At 32.6% G+C, this 17,916-nt stretch overlaps 1 long non-coding RNA gene and 1 other non-coding gene across 3 annotated transcripts in view; both read right to left on the bottom strand.

Annotated features, from left to right (window-relative positions):
* LOC138835208 (uncharacterized) overlaps nucleotides 1–17,916 on the bottom strand; it is a 53,406-nt gene that overhangs the window by 16,006 nt on the left and 19,484 nt on the right. The gene's annotated exons all lie outside the window — the stretch shown is intronic.
* On the bottom strand, nucleotides 13,948–14,049 carry LOC138835215 (U6 spliceosomal RNA). The gene has a single exon (XR_011374514.1). It is a non-coding gene; the product is annotated as a U6 spliceosomal RNA (small nuclear RNA).

Here is a 17,916-nt window from a genome sequence, read left to right as displayed (position 1 = left end):
TTCACAAATAAGTCAAGATGATTATGTATTTTTATTCTTTTCATTGCTATTGGTTCTTACCTTGATAATAATTTTTTTCCTAGCAAAGTAGAGAATACAATTGGATTGAAGAAGTAACATATGACTTTCTTAGAATGCAGATGCATAGATTTGGGTCATTTGTCATTTGCTAAAAGTTTCTTCCAGAAAAGGTTATCAATTACTTATAAGTGATGCATAATTCCTAGATATTACAGTTATCATATACACTTTTTGATTGAGTTATCTCTGTATAAACTAAAAAAAAACGACCAAAAAACTCAAAAAACACAGAAATCACATCGTTGTTTTAAACGCTGTAGTTTGCAAAGACTTTTTAGCCAACAGTGAAAACATCTTTTTAGGTATTCTGCAATTTGTGTGAAGTATTTTTAACAATAGTTTTCCTTTTTGCTGACATGAAGTTCACATGCAATATATAATCTCCTTTTATTGTATACATTGTAGTGCTTTGGAAGTAAATTGTACAATAATAGGTTTTCCAAGCCTAATTTTCACAAACTTGCATTTCTTCAAATAGAAATGCCATAAATTTTAGAACAGACATTAAAATAGATATAAAATTCACTTACAGGAATTTGTCCAGCATACATCCTCTATAGTGTGTCTTTTCAAATTTGTTTTTGGGGATTATTTCCAGGTTCTAACACATATTATTCAAGTGTACTGTCAATGAGCTATATTCCCTGTCCAAACAAGTTTTTTACTTCTCTTTAATATATACATAGAAGTGTAATAAATATATCCTGTAAATTTTCTTTGACCTTTTGAAAACTTGCTTGATATAATGATTGTAGTATTGTACAAATTGATTTGCTATGTGGAGTATATCAATTTCTCCATAATTGCACTACTATATTTTGTGTAATCTTTTTATTTTATGGTCATACTAGTGAGCTTTCTTTTGATTTATTCTTAGATACTAAAGAGGAACTTATTTCATTTGCTCCTCCTATTGACTATCAATTTACATATGTTCTTTAAAGAAATACCCTATTCGGGAAAAATTTATATAGAATTAGAAGATATAAAAATACTTAAGATTCAGTAATATTGTAGCATTAACATTGTAGCATTAACAAATATGTTTCCTGTATCTCTTGGATACGTTTTCACTTCGGTTATAGTGTCCTTTGAATTATGAAAAGCTATCACTTGATATAATCCAGATTATTTTTGCTTTTCATTAGCCACTAATGCATTCCATGTCAAAATTTTAGAAACCTTTTACATTTATGCATTATAGGTTTTCACATCTCACATTTAGTTTGATAATCATTTTTATATTAAATTTTTGTATAAGGATGGAAGTAGGCTCATATCTGTAACCCTGCCAGGCCGGGCAGGAACGTCCATGAGACTCTTATATCCAATAAACCTCTAGAAAACCAGATCTGGTGTTGTAACTCAAGCCGTAGGGCACTCACATTGAGCAGAAGAACACACAGACAGCGCTTAAGCCCAGAGTTCAAGCCCCATGAATGTCAAAAAAACAAAACAAAACAAAAAAGGATTGAGGTAGTAGTCTAAGATCATTCTTTAAATCTCGAGAGACAATAGTGTCAATACACCCATTTAAGATTTTATTTTTTTTCATAAAGTCATAGGATAGTTTTCAAAATCTATTGATCATAAAACTAAGAATTTATTTTTGACAACTCTGTTACATTTTTCTATGTATCTGCTCTTATAGTAGAACTATTTAGTCTCCACTACTAAACATGGTAATAAGATTCAAAGTTAGTATGAAGGCTGAAGCTACACAATTTTACAAGATTGTTCTGACTGACCTGTATTCCTTGAATTTACATACGAGTTTATTGAGCAGGTGGACCAATATTCTACAGAGATATCTAGATGTTTGATAGTCACTCATATTTTGTACCTTGTAAAAACACAAGACCCCAGATATTATACATAGAGAAATGTCTTTAGTGAATACTGGAAACAACTAAAATTAATTTAGGAATGAGTTAAGACTTAGATAATGCTGTAGCATCATCAAACTGAATGATAACAACTTGAGCTGTACAACAGAGGAGAGTGAGAGGGGAAATAATGATGGAACACATAGGAGCTATATGTCATTGCTATGGTGTTTCAAAAAACAGAAAGACTTCAGAGAAGAAAAGGAGAAAAGTAAAGTGTCCTGAGTCAAGTTTCTTTTTAATCCATCTAATAGTTTGGACCAAAAGTCAGTGAAAATGGGAAAAAAGAAAATAGAAAATAAAGCATTGTATATACCTGTTACAATGTAAGGAAATTTAATAGGAATATGATAATTAATTCGCAAAGAAATAAGAGAAAAATTAGCTAAACTCTAAAGGGAAAAAGAATGAAGAGAGAAAAGAAGCAAAGTAAAACATTTATCAATAACAAACACAAGACTTTGGAAGTGGAAAGGTAGTGGGAATATTCTAAATAACAATAAAAATTGCTAGCGTGGATAGAATAAGGATCACATTTTATCATATATAATTTTGAAAAAACATACTAGGAATGAAATTTTCAATGTCATGATTTGCAACACTATTTGGATTATAACTAGGCAGTATAGCTCAATGGTAAAACATTGGCCTAGCATGTGTGAAGCAATGGTGTGATCTCCCAAACATTACAAAGTACACACAAAGCAAACACACACAAAAACCACATAAAACCACATAAACACACACATACACACATTTGGAATATTCATATTATCATATTAAACAGAGGAAATTATCACAAATACTAAAAGTATGTTAATATATGAAATCATAATATTACTCATACTATTTAAAAGTTTAGTAGAAATAAAATAATCACAATATACTTGGATTTTAATAGATTAAGTAAATTGAAAATTAATAGAAGACATGAGAATATTTGCCAATAAGTTTAAATAATAAGCATTTTGAAACAAATGTCCTTTTATTTTGACAAAAGATTGATGTTACTGGTGTTTTAACTCAAGATTTAGAATATGATAGCGAGGTGCCCTATATAACAGTAGCGAGGGCTATATATCTATTCATTTCATTCTGAATAGTTTTATAATAAGATCAGAGTTTCTCAGTATCTCTCGAATTACAAACCCTATTTACACTACCCACCATAGCTAGAAAATGGATGCCACAAATCACAATGCCGAGCTCAAACTTTTTTTTTTTTTAATTCAAGTAAAACTATTTCCAAAAAGTGACCAAGTAATGAAGCATTTCTTAATAAAGTATGTGCTTCTTGAAAATACAGTAAGGATTTGTTACCTGGACAAATATGTTTATAACTATAAGAAAATAAATTTATTTAAAATCATTAACCATATAAAAATTAAGAATAAATTGTTTAAATAGTCATGTTAAATATTATAAAAGAAAAATACATGTGTCTGAATAATTTACATGTGTAAAAATCATGCAAAAATAAATTAACTAATCCTACAACTCTGAAAAAAATGAATTACCCTAAAGAAACGAAATCATTTAAGCCCAAAATTTGAAATTTAGAAAATAAAATGAAGTGTGCTCTTTAGTTGACTCAATTAAGTGTAAACCCTCTGTATATCGATTTTATAATAAAAATGCATTAACAAAGAAAGCAAAAGTACCCATGGATCAATAGCAACAAAAAAAGCATCAGTATTTCTTGTTTTGAGTGTACAAAATTCAATGGAAGGAATTACAATGTTCCTTCCCTATTAAATGTACTCAATACTTTACCTTATTTAGGTAACTGTAACCTCTGTGTACATTACCATTAAAATAAAATTAAATTGAAATTAAAAATAACCCAAATGATATACCAATTAAGAATTCGTAGAAGCCATTGGTTAAAAACTTTGTAAAAAACTGCCATAAATACCCAAGGAATATATTTGATGATATTATTTAATTACTTCAACTTCAGCAGAAAAGCCAAAAGTTTAAAAATTGTTACAAAGTAAAGTAATAAATCAGAATATATTACTATTAATAATAAACATAAGATTAATTTATAGTGGTAGTCCAATATGTAAGAAATGAGGGAATTTGCCATTCATTTGCACTTAATAAGGGAGAAAGAATATTTTAGGTCTTTTTAAATTATCATAAGTTTAATGAAGAAACTATTCTGTCACATCATATGATAGTCAGATAAAGCTGATATTAGAGCAAAGAACAGTTTTTTGAATGTTCATGTATATATTTATTTTGGTTGTGGGAAATTGTGGGTATTTCAACTTGGGGTATATTTTTCTTGCTAGGCTGGCATCATATCAGTGGCTCATTTTAGTATAGGGGTTTCCTTGCCACAAGAACTTGGACCTGATCTGTGCTTTTAGCCTTCCCATCATCAATGGCATCCGAGATGAACATCAACTTGTCCAGCCTGCTACCTTGATTGGCCTGGATCCACAGTCCTTTCCATCGTAGTAATTAGATAGTGAAGGATGGTGGAAATGTTCCAATTCACCCAGCTATAGATTGAGAAGGAATTCCACTAAACTTTTGGCCTGGGTTCTGTTCTCAAGCCTCCTAAGTAGTTAAGAGTACAGATAGAAGCCCATGGTGCCAAGCAGTAACAGCATTTTTAAAGCAATTAGACATATATATGACTTAGGCTTGTGATTACCTCAGGAAATGAATAAAAGAGCAGTGAAGCATAGAGGACAGGCAGAATTTTAACTAGCTACTCAGAGGCTGAATACACTTAACTAGCTACACGGAAGTCTGAAATCTCATGACCACTGTTCAAAGCCAGTCCAAGCATGAAAATACAAGTGATTATCTAAACAAACAAACAAAAGAAACAGAAGTGGTTGAAGGGGTAGACCACTATCCTTGGGCACAGAAGCTGAGGAATAGTTCCCAGGCACTATCAAGCCTCAAGAATGATGAATGCATGCATGAGCACATGCACATGTGTGTTTGCATACTCCTATGCGCATGAACACACACACACACACACACACACACACACACACACATACACACACACACACACAAATGAGCATTTCAATGTGAAGTTCTTTTTTACCTTGCTGTACTTTATTACCCTGTATTAGTTCACAAATTAACAAAATCAGCTAAGGACCTATTTACATAAAATTCATCATGTTTCTCTAAAATCTACTTTCTTTTTGGAAGCTTGCTTTTAATTGACCCAAAAGTAAATTATTCAGGAAGTCAATTCATCACTCTCGAGTCTATAGTATTAGATGATTGTTTAGGTTCTTCCTAGCAATATGATTTTGAGAAATCCTGCATCAAATAATATATTTCTTTCACTAGAAGGGAAGCCTCTGTCAAAAAATTAATAATAGGTTTTTCTCCTCCTGGCATGCATCCGTAGTTATATTATCTTCATATATTTCATGATCTGTGTATGGCAAAGACTACCGTGAAAGTAAAAACACCCTTCTCAGCGCTTAGCATTTTTATACCATTCATAGATATGAAGGTGTTTAAATGTTACTGAAATTGCTTTGGAATAAATAACGTTCACCCTGACTATCTTGAGAAAGAAGAATTCGTTTCTCAGCACTTTAGGTAAGAACATCAGGGAAAGAAACAAAAAGTAAAGTTAGGAACAACTCAACACATACATTCAAATGAAACAAAACAAGACAAGAAAACACAAATTAATTCAGTACTCAAGAACCTGCAGGAAATGCAAAGATTTTTTAAAAATCATCTATGACAAGCTTATGAAAATCCTGACTACATGGGAGTGCACTGTTGTGAGAACATTGGCTAAGGCCCAGACTAGACAGAAAAACCTGTACATAACACCATGCACTTGTTATTCTAAATTCCAGGAAGAATAACATAAAGTGGACTGAGACCAAGATCATACACATGTAGGAAGCCAGTTTCTATCTGAAAAAATTATCAGGATAATTTAGGGCAGGACACATGACAAAGTGGTAAGAACACCCATTTAGTGGGCACAAGATACTGTAATATTAGGGATATTAAAGAAAAAAGCTATGATTTTAATAATTGGAATAATTGTAACACTTGAGTATTTGAGTGGAGAAAAATCCATTAGAGAGATAGAATGAACCCACTTTCCAATGCTACTTTAGTGATAATGTTTAGTGGTTCTTCACACAAAACAGAGTTACCTTGCAAATGAGCATGGATATGCATTTGGGTTATGGAAATACTCTACTTACACAGGTGTAAATTAAATAGATTTTTTGTGTAGATTGTAGTTCTTGAACTAAGAGCCGGGTTATGTCCCTGAGCTTTTTCTCTCAAGGCTACCACTCTATTACTTTAAACCACAGTTCCAGTTCTTATTTTCTGTTGGTTGTTTGGAGATAAGAGGTTAATGGACTTTCATGCCCAGGATGGGTTTAAACCATGTTCATCAGATCTCAGCCTCCCGAGTAACCAGGAGTCTAGGCATGAGCCGTCGATGTTTTTAATAATTTAGTAAATTGTATAGTTACAGAAGTTAAAAATTATCGTTGTAACCTGTGTAATATATGTATTTATGTATATATATATCAATACATATGGATAGAAATAGTTTAACATATTTTTGTATCTACAGTACATATATGAAATCATCCATTATAAAATAAAATGGAAACAAAAGTTAATAAGGAGCAAAACAAAGGGAATTGTTACACGTTTCTTTTTGTTGAATGAAATATGAATCAGTTTGGAAAAACCATCTCTAACAAAATGGATAATTTCTATTAATTCTAATCCACCTATTTGCCCATATTGTGCATCCTCACACATGAGTGTCAAAATCAAACCACACTTTTTGTATGTATTTAACTCACCTATTATAATTTAGGGGATAGATGAAGTAATCAAATAAAGATTAAAATAATAGTAAGTGAGGCTATGAGTTAGAGCTGAAAAAGATTTTAAATATGATAATAACTAATTAAAATGAATATTTCTTACTTTTACTCTTGTTATGTCTCTCATTCGCACATTAGGAAAGTACATAGAAGGTTCTCACTAAATTTATGTATTAAAAATATATTGAAAGAATATGGGCATAGTGTGGTTTTAGCTTATTGAGACATGTATGGGATAGTGTGTTTTTGAGGACTTGCAATACGTTGTGATGGAGATGAAAGGAAGGATGTGCTTATTCTGAAAAACTGGCTAGAGGATTGCTCACAGAAAAATAGTGATGAATTCTTAGAAAAGGTTACTGTAAAATCACTTTCACAACCTTGTTCATTACTGCACTATTCACCACAGCCAAGTTATGGAAACAGCCAAGATGCCATTTGGCGGAGGGATGGTTGGAGAAAGTGTGTCATATATACACAATTGGATTGCATGCATCCATTATGAGGACTGTTACATTATTTGCAAAGAAATGGATAGATCTAAAAATATGCTAAGTAAACGAAGTCAGAAGCAGACACACAAAGGACCCATGTTCTGTCGCATATTTGGAAGCCAGAATTTTATGCAAGTTAAACAACAGTATTAACCAAAGCTTTCATTTTTCAGAGCAGTATTTAAAAGGTGTAGTAGTATCTTATAAAATTGAACTTTTAATCCAACAAAATGAATACCAGGAAACTATCACCTGGAAGATGTGAGGGGAAGACAAAGGGAAGGAATAAAGAGAGTTATGGAGTAAGAGTGAAGACATTATATTCAATGCAAATAATATGAAAATAGAAAAAATTAAAGTGGGGTGAGGTTTGGAAGGGTAGGGAAAAGTTATATAAAGATCCAAACTTAAAAACTCATTTATTCAATGGAAATTCCCGTGTATACCTAGTTAAGATAATAAAAATATAATTAAAAACAATGGAGTCATTTGATCTTAAACCCTGTTCTCTTAAACCATGAGTCAATATAATATTTTCTTCCTCAGAAGTTTTCTTTGTAGGTATTTTCCTCATAGTGACAGAAAAGTGATCAATGCAATGAATATCAATACATTACATTGCACATATTAAATCACAGTAAAAATGTTAGAATTCACTACATGATAAAATAAAAGGTAGAATGTGTCAAATGCTAATTGATTGTTTTTCCAAGTACTTTACCTATGGTATATAATTTAATCCTCACAATAATTGCATAAAGTGGAACTCCTTACATTTTTAATTCTCAGTTAATAATATTGAAGTCTTCAGAGTTGGAGTTACTAGTACAACATTGCACACATGGTAAGTGTTAACCGGAGGATCATGTCCCACTGTATCAATTAACCTTATGCTATTTTATGACTAAAATATCAGCACTTAGTCTACAAATTCTAGGAAAATTTCCCAGAATTATTGTTTTCAGTTTCACAATATTTCACTTTATCTTTGTTAGAAAATAGGGAACTGTAATATGAAAAGTCAAAGTTAATAATCAATGCATACCTCCTTGGTGAAAGGAACTGCTAAAGTATTACATTCTTGATTTCTAGCTCAAAATAGTAAAAATCATATTTTATCCCTTTACTCAACACTGCAATGCCTGGGGACCATATTTCTGTTTAACACTGTCTTACTGAAAGAATGACCTCCCCAATTCCTGATGGAAACAGACTGCAGGTCTTATGGACCAATCATTTTCACATTGCAGCTCAACTAAGTTGTTTACCATTCGAAGTATTTTGATTGCTTTTTGTACCTAAAATTTTGAAAGAAAGGTACTACTTTAAAATGCTTTTAAAGCAAGACTGATATAAAAATCACCTTTGACCCCACATAAATATGTTACCTTTCCTATACCCAAAAATGCATTCTGACCTATCATTAATGTTAGGAATGAGAGGATAAAAAATCATAGACACCAAGACCTAAGTATGAATTAAAAGACTCTCCAACTTGTGAATACTATTGGTTTAAAAAGAAATGAAGGGCTTGGAAGGTGGCTTAGTGGTAGAGCGCTTGCCTTATATGCATGAAGCCCTGGGTTCGATTCCTTAGCACCACACAAGCAAAAAGAAAAAAGCTGGAAATGACGCTGTGGCTAAAGTGGTAGAGTGCTAGCCTTGAGCTAAAGAGCTGAGGGATAGTGCCCAGAGTTCAGGCCCCACTACCGGACCCCTCCCCTCCCAAAATAAAGACATCAATACTACCAAATTTTTTCAAAATTTCTTATGATACTGAAGACTAATGAAAATAACTCATGTTCATGGGAGTAGAACACAAAACACAAGATTAATCCTAATCATATTAAAAGACCTTTATTTATACTACAAATTCACTCATAACTACAAAGATTCTAAAAATAACTGAAGCACAGTGACACAAAAATAATTTAACTGCATCATGTACATTCAAAGGACTGTGCTAATAGAAAACAAAATTATACTTATAATTAGGTTACCCAATTCACTTACATTCTTTTATTCTATTTCTTTTAGTTTCATAAAAACTGGCTTTACATAAAATGATGCATAAAAAGCCAATATACCCACTTACATTTTCAGATCTTAACAATATTTATTTCACAAATGTCTTTAGCTGTATAGTCAAAGAACTAAAATATTACTAAAACATTTATATGTTTTTATGAAATTGCAAAACTCTCTCTGGGGGGGGGGGCTGGGAAGGTGGCTCAGTGGTAGAGTGCTTGCCTTGTATGCATGAGGCCCTGGGTTCGATTCCTCAGCACCACATAAGCAGAAAAAGCTGGAAGTGGCACTGTGGCTCTAGTGGTAGAGTGCTCGCCTTGAGCTAAAGAGCTGAGGGACAGTGCCCAGGCCGAGTTCAGGCCCCATAACTGGCAAAAAAAAAAACAAAAAAAAACAACTCTCTCTGGGGTGTTATTTATATTGGAAAAGATATTAGAAAAGCCTTATTTGTTAAAGTTGTGATAGTTACTCCCACAAAAGAACTATTAATGAAGAAAGCTTTGTATGTACAAAACAACTTCAAATGCATCCACAATCTGGAGATAACACATGTTTTTGTTTTTTTAAAAATATATATCTAACAAGTATAGATACAATACTGATTTTCAGTCATTATGATGGGATATTCAAACCTTAAAAATACGGGGTTTATTATCTTAGTGTGAATAGATAAGGTCTTACAAAGAAAGTTATTTTCAACTGAAATCCGGAAAGAGTTTATCCACCTTGAGTTTCACAGAAATACCCTGAGAGTAATACCTATTTGGTCAAGTCGGTCAAAATCACTCCATGAATATTTCTTAAAAATATAACCAATTTAAGAAGTCAAATACACATTTTGTACAGTCATCTTACAGAATAACTTACTACCTAATTATATGTGTATATTTTTACCTAACATATATTAAGAAATAAAAATGATCTCTTTTATCTAACTTATGTTGTAAATGCTTTGATTATGATGATTTTATTACTTAACAAATAAAATTTACTGAAATGACAGGACAGAACACTTATAAATAAAAAACATTGCAACACAGCTCTTTGCAGCCTCATCCTGTTCATATTGGCAAGCAATATTGCAAGAGCAAACTCACACACATAAACACACATGTGTGTGCACGAACACATACATATACACACATGCTAAATTCAGGGTTTATTGTACAAAAAAGTTCAAATAAAATATTAGTGATTTGGACAAATGATAATTTGCCTTATTACAAAATAATACATAATCCAGTCACCATGGTAGTAACATTTTATCTGCCCCGCCACCTGTGACCACTTAATTTATTTTAGGTAATTATTAAACTAATTCATTCCTTCATTAGTTAAATACTAATACTAGAGCTTGAACTCAGGGCCTAGCTCTGTCCTAGAATTTGTTTTTTTTTTTATTTGTTTTAGTTTTCTCAAGGCTATCATTTTATTGCTTGTACCATTTCTAGCTTTTGCTGGTTACTTTCAAACCAGAATCTAATGGACTTTTTTTCTTGGTCTGGTTTCAAACCACAATAATCAGATTTCGTCTTTCTGATTAGCTTGGAATAAAGACATGAGACACCAGTGTGGCTCCTACTTTTTCCTATACTTATATATTGCACATACTTAGCAATTTAATATTGAGAGTATAGAAGCAAGTTGTATAGTGATTATATTGTTCTGTCAGAAATTCAAGTTAGTAATGTAAATTTCTTCTTAAGACCATACACAAAAAATACATACGAAGAAATCTGATGATGTGTGTGTATGTGTGTATATGTGTGTGTGTGTATGTGTGTGTGTGTGTGTGTGTACTGTTGCAATATGTTTCACATATAAGTACTGTGCAGGGGTGTCCAGACATTCACAGTAATTGCGTGAATATCTGCCTTGAGCTACCAATTCATGGACAATGTCTAAGTGTCCACTCTAGGCTTCCCGATGAAGAGGGGTATACTCATCCTCATCCTCAGTATTCATATGACTGGCCTTTTTTGAAAGTAGTCTCTGCACTATAGTAAGTTGCAAGTAAAGCACTCTACCACTGAGCCAGCAACCCAGTCCAAGGATTAAGATTCTTATTTATAATTTGGTCAAAGCTATGTCTCTTTATGTAGGCTACTAAAATGTATTTACTAATTTCAATAAATACATAAATTCTATTTCAATCTCTTTTAACAAATAAAAAATAAAATTCTTTACTTTGTAAATGGATCAGAAGCATGGATTTTTTGGCCAGCTAGGTCATTGAACATCTGTATCTCTCTTCCTCTCTCTCGTTCATGATTCTCATAGACAATAAGTTGATCCATAATTATCCTAATTTATTTTGCTTTTATATTTTTGGTTGCATCATTTCACTTTCTGCTCTGCCATTTTCCAAATCAGCACCACATAAACAGAACCGCAGAAGTGGTTCTGTGGCTCAAGTGGTAGAGCACTTGCCTTGATTTGAAGAGCTCAAGGACGGTGCCCAAGCCCAGAGTTCAGGCCCCACACCTAATTTTTTTTTATAAAGAATCTAAATCCTTGATGATTCTATTAACAATTCTGACTGAAATCAGTTGAATCACACTTTTCTTGCACAATGAAAGAAGAGATCCAGGCTAGGAAAGCAGCTAGAAAAGACAGGCAGATTGTATCTGTGACAAAACTTTGTGGAAAATGGTATCAAAGATTACTTACTGGTGATCCATTTGCATTGAAAGTATGATGCTGAACTATTGTTTGCTGATTCTGACCTATTGCTTTGATCATTATATTATCCAAGAAGAAAAACTGAAATTTAATTGATATCAAAGGACTACTAATACATGTTGACTCCTCATTAAGCATCTTCAATCATCAAAATCAACTGAAGAAAATAGATAGGCCTATTTTTTAGATGAAAACAAGTGTCTTTAAAAAAAAACAAGAATTTAGGTAGTCATACAAAGGACTTCTATTTTACTACTGCACTATACATTTTTTTCTAAGGTTGGTTACCAGTAAATAATGGATCTATTAGAAAGCACTTAAAGCTCATATATTGAATAGTAAGTTCTCTTACACTATATCTTGGTATTTCCCAAATCATTTACATAGAAGGCATTGTTTCCTATTTTCTCCTTTCTAGAATAAGCTGCCTATGAAGACAGCACTGGTCCTCATTTTCAGTCTGTGCATTTGAATACGGAGGAAAATCTTTCCTCTGCTCTCTATCAATTCACTACTCTCCAGTTAGAATAATTTAAAATAGTAAAAATGGAAAAAGAGAAAATAAATCATGGTGGATTAACATATGCAGAAAATTCACCAGATTTTTCTGACCAGTTCAACCAACCTGAACTATTGGGGACATACATGGACACTTCATTTCCACTGGTACTCAAAGTCTCTGGTTAGGCAATTCTGATGAAGACAAGGAACAAGATGAAAACGTGAGAAAGGTATCAATTGCAAGAAAATAATGGAGAAGAATCCATGCAAATTTCTTCTTTGGGATGTCGAAATGAATCGGCTTACTACAGTACCGAGACTATTTTTCAAAAAGGCCACTCATATGAATACTAGAGATGAGGTAAGTATACCCCTCTTCATCAGGAATCCTAAAGTGGACATTTAGACATTGTCCATGAGTTGGTAGCTCAAGGCAGATATTCATGCTATAATTCTGAATGGCTTGGCAACCCTGCACAGTGCTTATATGTGGAATAATACCAGAATGGATTCTTTCTTACTTCATCATGATGCAGATACCAATCTCCAAACTAAAGTCCTCTTGACCCCCTTGAATCTTGTTGCTGGGAATTGAAATAGCAAAGATATGCTGTACCTCCTTCTGTTGAATCATGATATCAAACCGGATCTGAAAAACAACTTGGAAGAAACCTCATCTGATATTGCCAAAAGGATAAGTATGTATCACTACTTTTGAAGTAGTGGAAGGCTGTACAAATTGTACTCCTATGTAGTAATGGTTTGGTTAAGTTTCTTAAATTTCAAAAGTGCCAGTCCATCCTTTCTGTCCCTACAAAATATTTTCATAATACAAAAAAACAGTAATATCTTAATTTAAAAATTTATGGATTCCATGGTATTCTTCCACGTGAATTGCATGACTTTGGTGTCAAAATGTATTTAAGAGTTGTTTGTATGCATCTATAATGATTTCTGCAGAGTTTGGAATATTTTTAATTTTATTTTTTCTGTTGAAATGAATAGTATAGAAATTAAAGATAATCCTGGTGCTTGTCTGAAAAAAGTATCTATGTTTCTATAAAGTTCATAATCTATTTCATTGTCTTCTAGATATAATACTTTGCAGTCTATATTGTTTTATAATATAAAGGTTCATTAATAAATGTGTCCTTTCAGATTACATTCTATATAGAAAAAGTTTAAAATTCCTTTTTTCCCGAGGTCCTTATATTATTTTATTTCTTTGGGATAAAAAGATAATGTTATCTAATTTCAAGTTTTTTAAAGGTTATTCTATGTAAGGGCCGTTCGAAGGTGAAGATTTAATACACTGATGTCAAACTAACCTGTAATTCTATGAATTACAGGTTTTGTTACACTTGATTTTTGTAATCAACTTTTTAATAACTGTTTTTCATTTCTTGCATTTGAAGAATGAAAAATATGGAATACTTCACACATTTTCATATCATCCTTGTGCAAGTGCCATGTTAATCTCTGTATTGTTGTAATTTGGGTAGACCGACTGCTGAAGCATGGAGTATCCTCTTAATTTAAGTAGTTAATGATGCAATCTTTATACAGGCATATATCCTTGGTTGCCTATTTGTAACAAGGAACCTTTATTGTTCCTAAATATGCTATTGATCTTATTTCTATAAATTTCTGTATATAGTGGAAAAAACTTATATTGTTTGGTCGATTGCTCACATTTGCAATTTTTTGTCAATGATTATTTTGTCGTTTTCATTTGAAATTTGATCATATTTTGAAGCCTTTATAGCTAAGTCCAAAGGTGATGGCTTTTCAAGTACTTATCAATGGAGTTAGCTTTGTGGAGCTAATGGATTCAAAGTAAGCCTTGCATAAGAGCTACTTCTAAACTTCTGCAGCTTAAAATTTCCTAAATGAGGTCTCAGTGGTACAAATGTCTTCCTTACCCTTCACCCTTCTTCCATGTAGGAACAGACCAACCAGAATATCTTACCCTGACAGCATAGTTTTCTTACTGGAACAAAATTAATCTTAGTTACAAGGGTTCATAGAGAGATGAACACTGCAGACCGAAATATTCAGAATAGAAGGTATTTTATCAAAATATAATTGTTTATTATACCTATCATTTTAAAAGTAGCTAAAGCCAAGAATGTGAAAAAATTGTTCATATGCATGTTTACCTAATATCCTGGCCTGTCTACCATCCAACAAGGCAGGAACTTACACTACTGACTTTCTATCACCAGATATTTCCATACCTCCTAGAGAAGTCCATATGTTTCTCCTCGATATTAGGCTTAAATTGGTTATGTTTTAATCAAAGTGTTTCCTCTTGCCTCCAGGCTGTAAATTTACAAATGGTAAAGTTTTAGGTCTAACTCTACCGAAAACTGAGGTAGAGATAATGGAATAATACTTTAAAGCAGAGTTGCCTTTGATACCCTAACCACAACAGAACAATGAATAACAATTTCTCATAATATATATACTTATATATTTTATATTTATATGTATTGATCTTAAATTTCACACAGTGACTCTTACTAGAATTGATTGATAATTTGACAAATAAATTGAAATTTATTCCCATAAATAGATTGGAACATGAATAATTAGGTTTAGAATATATAATAGAATATAAAAAGTATCAATGCAATGTCCTCGGTATAAACTTGTGATACCTTCTAAGTGTTCGTGGTCTTCTGAATTCACATAGTAAAAAAATACAGTATTGTTTTCCTCTAATCTAGAAGAGATTTTACACTGCTGCTGTGTATATTGTGTTAACTCGCTAGTCCCAAAGTGTTTTTCTCCATATTTCTGAAACATTCTTACTGATTATACCCAAATTTTGCTGATATGATGCCTAAAAGCTATTATTCTTCTGCAGTACCCACGAGTCTGAGGATATCAGGTCCCAGTTATCTGCATCATCAGGTAACATGGGCAAACCTTCTCATCTTGGCCCATGCAACATGCTAACAGAAAGTAATTAAAGACCCATCTCAATTTCTCACTTCCTATGATATTTCAGTGCCCCAATTCATTGCAGGAATTAGCAGTAAGCAACTGTGAAATGTAAGGCAACTTAAAATGAATGATGAGATCACAAAATATGAGAGAAAGTACTGTAGTTCAAACTTTCAATTTACAGATGAGCAGCCCATATGAGTAAACAAAATCCCAAATGTCACAAGATTATTTTAATACCCCTCTCTTAATGATGAATGAAAGATTGCAGTCCAGTATAAGTAGGCAAAAAAATAATTCCTGGAATGATAGATCCATAATTGTTCTACCAAGGCTAGGAAAACTTGACTTAGAGGTCCAATATAATTTCGAAAAACATTAATTGAGAAGACCCTTAGTACTTCAAAACACTGGTACTTCAGTAAATCTTGGTTCTGTAGTATAAAAATGTTGTCATTCTCAAACCAATGATAACCTACATTTAATCTCTTGAAAGTATATAACTTTTCAAATAAACTTTTTAAAATCATATTCACCAAAATAACACTTGACAAGTAAATGACAGTGACATTAAGTTTTTCAAGTGTAGGAATCAAGTTACAATAGAGTTGATTTATTTACTCAGCACTAATGCCAAATAAGTTCAACCATTCATTAAAGTGTAGAAATAGTATCTCCCACCATTTGCGTTGTTCAGTAGGTGCCTTCCAGAAATGTGTAAAATAGATCAGCCTCCCATAATTCAAACCCAAATATTGGATAATAAAGTAAATTTCATCACATAAGAATGCACACTTTAAAAAGTTACTAATAGTTGCCCTATCATGTGTTGCCTTATCATATTTTCCCTATCTGTCTAACATAGTAAGAAATATGACTTTAAGTCTTGATTATGGGTACTGATCAGATATGTGATAAACGTAAAATTTGTCTTCTATTTCTATCATATTACTCTACAGTAATAAAATTTAGTTTTCTTCTTTGTCCAAAACTTATAGGTAGTAGAAAATATCATCCCATGTAAAATAAAATAATCACACACCAATGTACAAAGCCATTTATAAAAACTGGTAGCTAGCTATAAATTCTAAGTGATTTTTAAACTTTCTTGTTGACTAAAGATTAATCTTCCAAAAAGATGAGAATAAAATCATGTCTAGGTGCTTCACGTCTCCAGTCTTACAAATTGTTATTGCAGATGAATGAATTATGGAAATATAAGCTGACATCAGTTCAAGTATATGCAGGATTGAAACTCCATGGAATGTATATAAGCCTTTCAAACTATTAACTGACAGTTTAACAGAATGACTATCAGGATATTGAAACCAGAAAGGAATAATAGTAAAGACATAAAATGAATGAAAAATGGAACAAGGGGCAAGTACAGCTAGAATACTCAATGTACACATGTAATAAAGGAAGTGGTAAATCTGAAATAAGTCTTGGAGAAAGGGTTGGTTAAGAATGATAGAAGTATTGCCTCTGATCCAGGAGCATTGGACAATTAGGTGGACATATTTAATTCCAACCCACTTGTGCAACCTTTTGAAGTTCAGTTAAAAACACAACTACAAACAAAAACACACAAAAATCACAACCAAACAGCAATCTCTAGAAAGTATTTATATGACCTCACAAAATTTTAAGCAGTTAATGAAGGGCAGTCTTGGGAAAAGCAAACAAAGCTGTTCAAAGATGGCAGGTTAGGGTAGGGGAGAATTTTGAACAGATTTGAATAGACTGTCAAAGGTTATAAATCACCTACATCGACTGCAAATATTTTCTTCTGTGAGTATTCTTTTTTTTTGGGGGGGGGGGCGGTCGTGGGGCCTGAACTCTGGGCCTGGGCGCTGTCCCTCAGCTATTCATCTCAAGCCTAGCGCTCTACCATTTGAGTCACAGCTCCACTTCCGGCTGTTTTCTTTTTGCCTATGTGATGCTGAGGAATCGAACCCAGGGCCTCAGGCATGCAAGGCAAGCGCTCTACCACTGAGCCACTTTCCCCGTCCCCATTCTGTGAGTATTCTTTGTCTGAACTGGTTACTCCAGTCCTGAGACACTCTTCATAGCTGACGAAAATAGAATGGAAGAAACAAGATAAAGAACCCATTACACCACTGGAGAGATAACAGTCCTCTATGGTTTTTCGCATCTTTCTCCACTACTCTTTTCTCATACTTTTAATAAAGTGATTTTGAATTACATCTTTCCTTCTTTTTGAGAGAATTACTGTTTGGTAATTAAATGTCAATTCACAAATTTTGATGTCTTTTTTTTTAAGAACTTTGAATTTAAATTCCACTAAAACCTTGTTTTCACACAGTGAGAATATATTTCCTGGGTAAGGACAATTCTCAAGGGAACCTACAGGATTTACAGCAAGGTTTGTGAGGCTTGTTTGTTTAGTGTGAAAATGAGCCATATTCACCCACATTG

This window comes from Dipodomys merriami, unplaced genomic scaffold (assembly GCF_024711535.1).
Source record: "Dipodomys merriami isolate MVZ:Mamm:240054 unplaced genomic scaffold, mDipMer1.0.p SCAF_230, whole genome shotgun sequence".
NCBI classification, from domain to species: Eukaryota; Metazoa; Chordata; class Mammalia; order Rodentia; family Heteromyidae; genus Dipodomys; species Dipodomys merriami.
Note: the sequence above shows the minus strand (reverse complement) of the source record. Positions and strands in the feature narration are given on the sequence as shown.